The sequence below is a fragment of the Mandrillus leucophaeus genome, unplaced genomic scaffold (genome assembly GCF_000951045.1).
Source record: "Mandrillus leucophaeus isolate KB7577 unplaced genomic scaffold, Mleu.le_1.0 Scaffold20, whole genome shotgun sequence".
Lineage (NCBI taxonomy): Eukaryota > Metazoa > Chordata > Mammalia > Primates > Cercopithecidae > Mandrillus > Mandrillus leucophaeus.
This window is the reverse complement of record NW_012102032.1, coordinates 2,666,215-2,673,141: the sequence shown is the minus strand read 5'-3', so window position 1 is coordinate 2,673,141 and position 6,927 is coordinate 2,666,215.

Genomic DNA, 6,927 nt, shown 5'->3' with positions numbered 1-6,927 from the left:
GTCCTGGCGCCTCCCCGGTGTCCTTGCCAAGGGGGTGGGCGCGAAGTCCTGCCCAACGGAACGCGGGGGCCTCTGCCGCGAGCGCCTCCCCGGAGCTGGCGCTTAGGGGCGGCCCCGACCTTTCGCCACTTCCAGTTTACTGTACTTGGCCGCCGACCTCCTCTGGTGTCTTTCCCAGAGTGGTGGGCTTTCCTCCGGTCTTGGGGGCGTGCGGGGGTGGGGGACACCTGTTCTTTTGGACTTCTTGTCCGGAAGATTGCTACCTCTGTGCGAGAGTTTAAAAAGCCAGGTGAGCGAGTGTCCTGTTTTCCTCCGCTTGGTGCGGAGCTGCACCCTCTCCCGCCCTCCAGTCCCGCCGCTGTGAATGGCCCCAGGGAACTGCTCCGAAGCTTTCTGGGGGTTTTGCTTTCTGGCTTCCCTGCTGATTTTGCTGTCCCTGCAACTTGGGAGGCTCTTGAGTGAGTCCTTGCCTTTGGTGAATCTGAAGGCTAACGAGACAGCTGTCTTTTTCTCCCTGCCCTTTCTTCCTTGCTCTTCCTTGTCCCAAAGCATTGGGTAAGAAGGGTAGCGGTCAGCTTTCCTGTGCCTTACGGAGCATTAGAGGTGCAAGAAGTTCGGTAAACCACCTCACTGGCTCTGGGGTGGGACTTGATTTCACATGGTTTTTGCTCCCCCGTGCTCTCCTGGCTCTGGGGGCCACCTGGCCTGTGAGTGACTGAGTCTTGCCTCCGGTGAGGAACATTTTCATTCTTCTAAACTGTGTTTTGAGTGGCTGCAAGTTCTTTTCCCCAGAAACAGGCCCAGCCTGAGGAGAGCTGTGCAGACTTCCCCCTTGGCACCATCCCCTGTCCCCAGCTCCATGATCGGGTCTCAGGCAGGAGTGCAGTGGGAGCCTCATCCCCTTCCTCAGCTGGGCTTTGCCGCGGCAGGTTAACATTCAATGATAGCATTTCTTGGATCTGTCTTGGTATTTCTGTGCTTGAACCAAAATCAAGATGCTTGGAGTTAGGGGTGGAAAATGGAAAATAAACACCATGCACAAGAAAACCGTTTTCCTTCTTCCCTCTAGGAGCGTGGTTTTCAGACTTTGAGTGGGACCTGCAGTGCATACAGGTCTGTAACAAATAAGTTTCAGAGAACAATAATTACCCTTTCTACCTGCAGTGTGCTCTGTTTTAAAGTTTTTTTTTTTCTACTTCATTAAAAAATAATCAACTGCTGGTTACGACCCATTAATTTGATTTCCTGACCAAGCAGGTCCTGACCCACAGTTTGAGAAGCATCGCTTTAGGGCAGAGGTCCTCAAACTTAAAACGTGTATAAAGATGACCTGGGTCGTGTTTAAAAATACAGTTTGTCAGGCTATTCGGCAGATGTTTATTTTCAGTGGGCCACAGGAATCTGCATTTTAACAAGGGACCCATGAGATTGTGATGCAGGTGTTTGATAAGAGCCCCTGATCTAGTGGGAACTGGAGGCAGGGAACAGTGAAAGGTATTTACTTGGCTCTGAAGTGCAGTCAGGTATGTGACCCCATACTCTGCAATCCCAAAATCACTCAGCTGCCAATCACACTGGCTTAGGCTTTGAAAAGTCTAAGGGCACAGTATTGTTTGTTCTCAACTGCCATGAACCAGTTGGCTTTAAGAGACTGGTATCCCTCGCTCTCCACTCCAGCCTGTTTGAGGGCTGCTGCACAGTGTTGTGTACCAGGAGATGTTTCTAGGTGTGTGGGGGTTGGAGATGTGAGTAGTGCCGATGAGTTGCGTGAGTGTTGCTGTGCTGTTCATAGATTATGTGAATTTTTCATTGTCTTAATGATTTTTAACGGTTTTGCAGGCAGCCACATAGTCATTGTGCCTGGGGGATTCACAATTGGCCAGCTAAAGAAAAGGTTGATTTTGTTTAGTATCCAGACTGTGTAGCCTGGGGGAAAGGCAGGCTGGTAACTCTTTTTATTTGAGGGGAGGGGGGTGAGGAGTCAGGAGTTTGTCTACCTTCAGGTCTTAGCAAGAGGCACAAGTTCCCATACCTCCTGGGCTACCCCAGTCCTGGTTACTTCCCATTGTAATGGCCCAGTCCCTGAGTGCAGGTGAATCTTGTTAGGCCTCCAGTTTCTGATGCTGTTATCTCTGCCTTCAGGCACAAACACACACACACCTGATGCAGCCACAGGTTAGATTTTTCCCTCTTAGTTATTGTGTCCAGACATATTGGTAGGATACATTTATTTGAATTAATGAAAGCTACGATTTAGCTTCAAAAAGGACTTTATCCAAATTGAAGTTCAACCGTAGCCCTTCTTGCTAAAGGTGTGTCTTATGGGAACATTAAGCATGGGATTTTAAAAATTAACTTTAATAATGTTCAGTTTGGCCAAGCAGCTCACATTCAGAATGTTTAGTTTTGAGCATATGGAGAAAAAGCAACAAAAGGATAGCAAGGGATGAGATGTCCCAGGATTGGAAAAGCCAGAAGGAAGAGATGTTGAAGTGAGATTCAGATGGAGGATGTGATCAATTCCCATTGTAAATTATCTTGGCATTTCCTTAGTGTTTGTCATGCAAACCACTAGGTGCTCTGACAACTGCATCCCCCTGAGCATAAAAAGGTATAAAGTTTTGGAAAAGGAAGAAGCATAATTTTCAACTTGAGCCTGTAATGATGGAAAGCCAGCCAGGCCCTGCAGGCTAAAGATATTTTTTAGAGTTGTTAGTTTTCAGTGACATTGTCCTTAACAAAAGGTGATACACTTGAGTCTGTCAAGTATTGTACTGCCTGGGTTTGTTTACCTGGGAGCTGTGGATATAACACTGGTGATCTTAAAAGTAAACCCCAGAGGCTGGCCGTGGTGACTCACGCCTGTAATCCCAGCACTTTGGGAGGCAGAGGCGGGCGGATCACGAGGTCAGGAGATGGAGACCATCCTGGCTAACACGGTGAAACCCCGTCTCTACTAAAAATACAAAAAAAAAAAAATTAGCCAGGCGTGGTGGCGGGCACCTGTAGTCCCAGCTACTCGGGAGGCTGAGGTGAACCTGAGAGGCGGAGGTTGCAGTGAGCCGAGATTGCGCCGTTGCACTCCAGCCTGGGCGACAGTGCGAGACTCTGTCTCAAAAAAAAAAAAAAAGTAAAACAGAATATGCTATTCCCTTGTCGCCAATTTGCCAATGGTAAATTGTCCTTAGATATAATCTAATTCCTTTCCCTGTAGGCACCACCTACTCCCCTGTCTTCTGCCTCATCTCTTACCAATCTCCACTGTGTCCACTCTGCTTCTTCCTGCTTGAGAAACGCTCACCTTTTTGAGGTTTCTGAAACATGCCATACTTATTTTTGTCATGGGGCTTTTCTACTGGTAGTACCTCTTTCCAGGATGCTCTTTCTCCAAATTTTTCTTTTCTTTCTTCTTTTTTTTTTTTCTTTCTTTTTTTTTTTTTTTTTTTGAGATGGGGTTTTGCTCTTGCTTAGGCTGGAGTGCAGTGGTGTGATCTGCTCACTGCAACCTCTGCCTGCCTGGTTCAGGCAATTCTCCTGCCTCAGCCTCCCAAGTAGCTGGGATTACAGGCGCACCCCACCACACCCGGCTAATTTTTGTAGTTTTAGTGGAGACGGAGTTTCACCATATTGTCCAAGCTGGTCTTGAACTCCTGACCTCAGGTGATCTGCCTGCCTCAGCCTCTGACAAGTGTTGGGTTTACAGGCATGAGCCACCAGGCCTGGCTCTTTCTCCAAATTTTTGCATGGCTGACTCTCACTTGGTTCTCAGAGCTCCTTCCTGACGACCAGTTATCTAGAACAGCTCCTCCTCCCTTCTCTGCCCCTCAGCCTCTCTTAATCCCCTTAACTTTATTTTCTTCAAAGCACTTTAATACCGTCTGGAAATATATTATCTACTTGTTTGCCGACACGGAAGCTTGAGAGCTTTTCTGTCTTGCTTACTGCTAAAAGTGCTTGGTGTGGAGTAGACACTGGATAAATATTTGTTGGTTGAATGCATGAATGACCAAGAGAACCAAGGTTTAGAATCTCTAGAGGAAGAAATATAGTTTAAGAGAAGAGGAAAAGATAATTCTGTTTTTCTGGGATAACATAGTATTCTCAGAATTACTTTCATTTGCACTATGTCTGCTTTTCACAATAGTTTTCATTCCTTTATTCCATTTATAGGTTGGCAAAGGCTCCAAAAGCTCCATTGTTATTTTGTTGTTATTAATAATAAACAACTCTTATCTACCCTAGTAACCTTATTCTAGGCCTCACTGTTTGTTTTCTTCTAACAAATGTTAGCATTTCTATCAGTAATCACATTTCATTAATACCAGGAGGCACTATATGTGGGGCTAAGAGCCTGGACTTTGGAATCAGAAAGACCTGGATAATTAGCTCTGTGACCTTGGCAATCTACTAAAATTCTCTAAATCTTTGTTCCTTATTTGTAAAATGATACTAATAATAGTTCGCATCACACAGGACTGATGGGAGTATTAAATGAGACTGCAGGGGAAGCCAGGCACAGAGCCTGGCACCTAAGCACTCAGTGCTAGCTATTAATAACAGCACTAATATTAATAGGTGGATTCCCCTCTCTCTGGCTCAGAGGAATCCATTCTCAATCCATTGATTTGGGAGTGGACAGTGTGTGGTGGGTTCAGAGAAGGACTTCTTACTATAAGTGAGTGAAGACTGAAAATGCCACTTACATCTATTTGAACTGGAATGGAATTTAGAAACCGTCTATTCGTACACTGACCGCTGCCCAGCATCCACCTGGAAGAAGTAATAGTTACGGAACTTTTTGGAAGGACATGTTGTCTATCTGCTCCTGTGGCCATTCTTGGTTTTAGACTTGATTAAGCTGGGCCATCTACATGCACCATTGTGTCAATCCCTCCATTGTTATTTTTACTGAATTGAGCTTCAGTGTCTGTCAGAAATAGCTTTACATAACTTGTTACTGTAGTTCTTATAAGGGTTTATATTGAAGACTAGCTACAGATTCAATGCCCCCTTTAAGAAGTTCATGGGAGAAACGCTTTTAGAACCTAGTTTCTCTGAAAAGCTTTGCCTCTGGTGAAAACCTGGTATGCTTTATCTTTTGTGGAAACTGAAAATTTATAGCATCATATTTCTCTTTTTGCTTTGGCTACCAGGAATTACAGAGCCAAATCTGTAGCTTGATTTTAGTGACTATGTAGGGCTCTGCATCCTATTTTTTTCCAGTGTTAACCTTGTAATTTTTATTTTCTATTAATTAGGTATATACTGGGTTGGGCATTAAAATCTGTTTAGGTGTTAAAATTTTAGAGATATAAACATTGAGGTTCAAACAGACAAAAAGGACTTGATTTAAGACATAGTGCTAATTAGGGCAAAGTGGAAGCTATAAACCATACCTTCTGTTTCTCAGACCAAGGCCTCTTCCTACTTCTGCACATTCTGGAACAATACCAGCTCCTCATCTAAACCCTAAATAGCCCATGTCTCCATTCTAGGCAGAGTCTACCTTCTCTCTGCAACGAGGCAGAGCAGCATTCTGCTTGCGAGGTGCAGCACTGCCACCTGCATTCCTATTACCTGGATGGGTCAGCAACACCTGGGTTTCCTGAGCTACAGAGCAGTCAGCCCTCACCCGGTCTTAAAAGCAGTGTGTCTAGACTGAGTGGCTTTGATTCGAAACTGGATTGCTGGCTCCAAATGAGGTTACCCTCCAGCGTCTGGAGTTCCTTTGTCTGTTCTCACTGGGAAAGGAAGGTTTGACAGCCATTTGGCAGATGGGTGCCACTGAGGCTCAAACAGGATCTTCTGTGGCCAAGTTTAGTTGCACCAGAGAAAGTGGCTTTGTTTTACCCAATGTGAAATTTTTAGTTCTAGGAAATTCACTAGCCTTTCTAGTGATTTGTTTTTTGTTTTCTCAAGGCGTTCTGTTCAGGAGTACCTGGGGCAAATTAGTGTAGGCATGGAACAGATCCTGCCAATCAGGAATATTTGATCCCTATTTTCGAGATGGATTGGTGAAGAATGAAGCGGATTTACACATGCAGAAACATTCCATGGGGAACAGTTGTGTGCAAAGGCACCGAGGCGTGAACATAAGAGGGAGAGTATGGGGAATGTTCAGTAAGCCCGTGAGATGGGGAAAGAGGGCGCTGGGATGTAGTTCTCAGCTACCATGGCTGCAGATAGAGCACTCCATGGGAGTGGACTGTGACTTCATTCATAGTAATGGTGAAGAGCGCTACACAATGGCTAATTGCCTCAGATCATAGGTGTCCCCAGGAGGGAGGCTATCTCTAGGCGTTCTGGAAGCTGGCTGCCTTAAGAATTCCTCATCCCACTAAAGGCCTACAAAATCAGAATTTTCAGGATGGGGAATTTGTAACAAAAACAAGAAAATAGTAATAACCCCTGAAAACCTGTTTCTCAGGTTCTTCTAAAGCAGCCAACCCCACACATGTCTGAGGTCTGGAAACCACTGAGGTTGTGGTTGATCCTCTGGCAGGAGCTACCAAGCAGCCTTGGCTTTTGGCCCCCTTCCCCTTGTTCTTTCTATTTTTGCTTTTTCCTTTGTTTGTGTTGCCCCGGCTTATGTCATCCAGGGTATCTGTGCGCCCGACCCCCCCCCCCAACCGCTTTGTTTCTGCTTTTACCACTTTGGTCTTTGTCTGTTGGGGGTCCCTCCCTAAATAGACCCATTGCCAAAGGGACCATAAGAGAGAAATGAATTAACTTTCAGGACTGGTTACGTTAATGGTATAAACGTGCGCATTACATAAACCTAACTTAAATAGGGCTTGCAGTTTGTTGTGCTCGCAGGGCTCTTTGTTTCTGTTAGGATTTGAGGAAATGTTATCCCCACACTTAACTGCAGCCTTAAAGCTAAGTACCTCATTAGCTGGGAGGTACAACAAGAGCTGAAAACCAAGT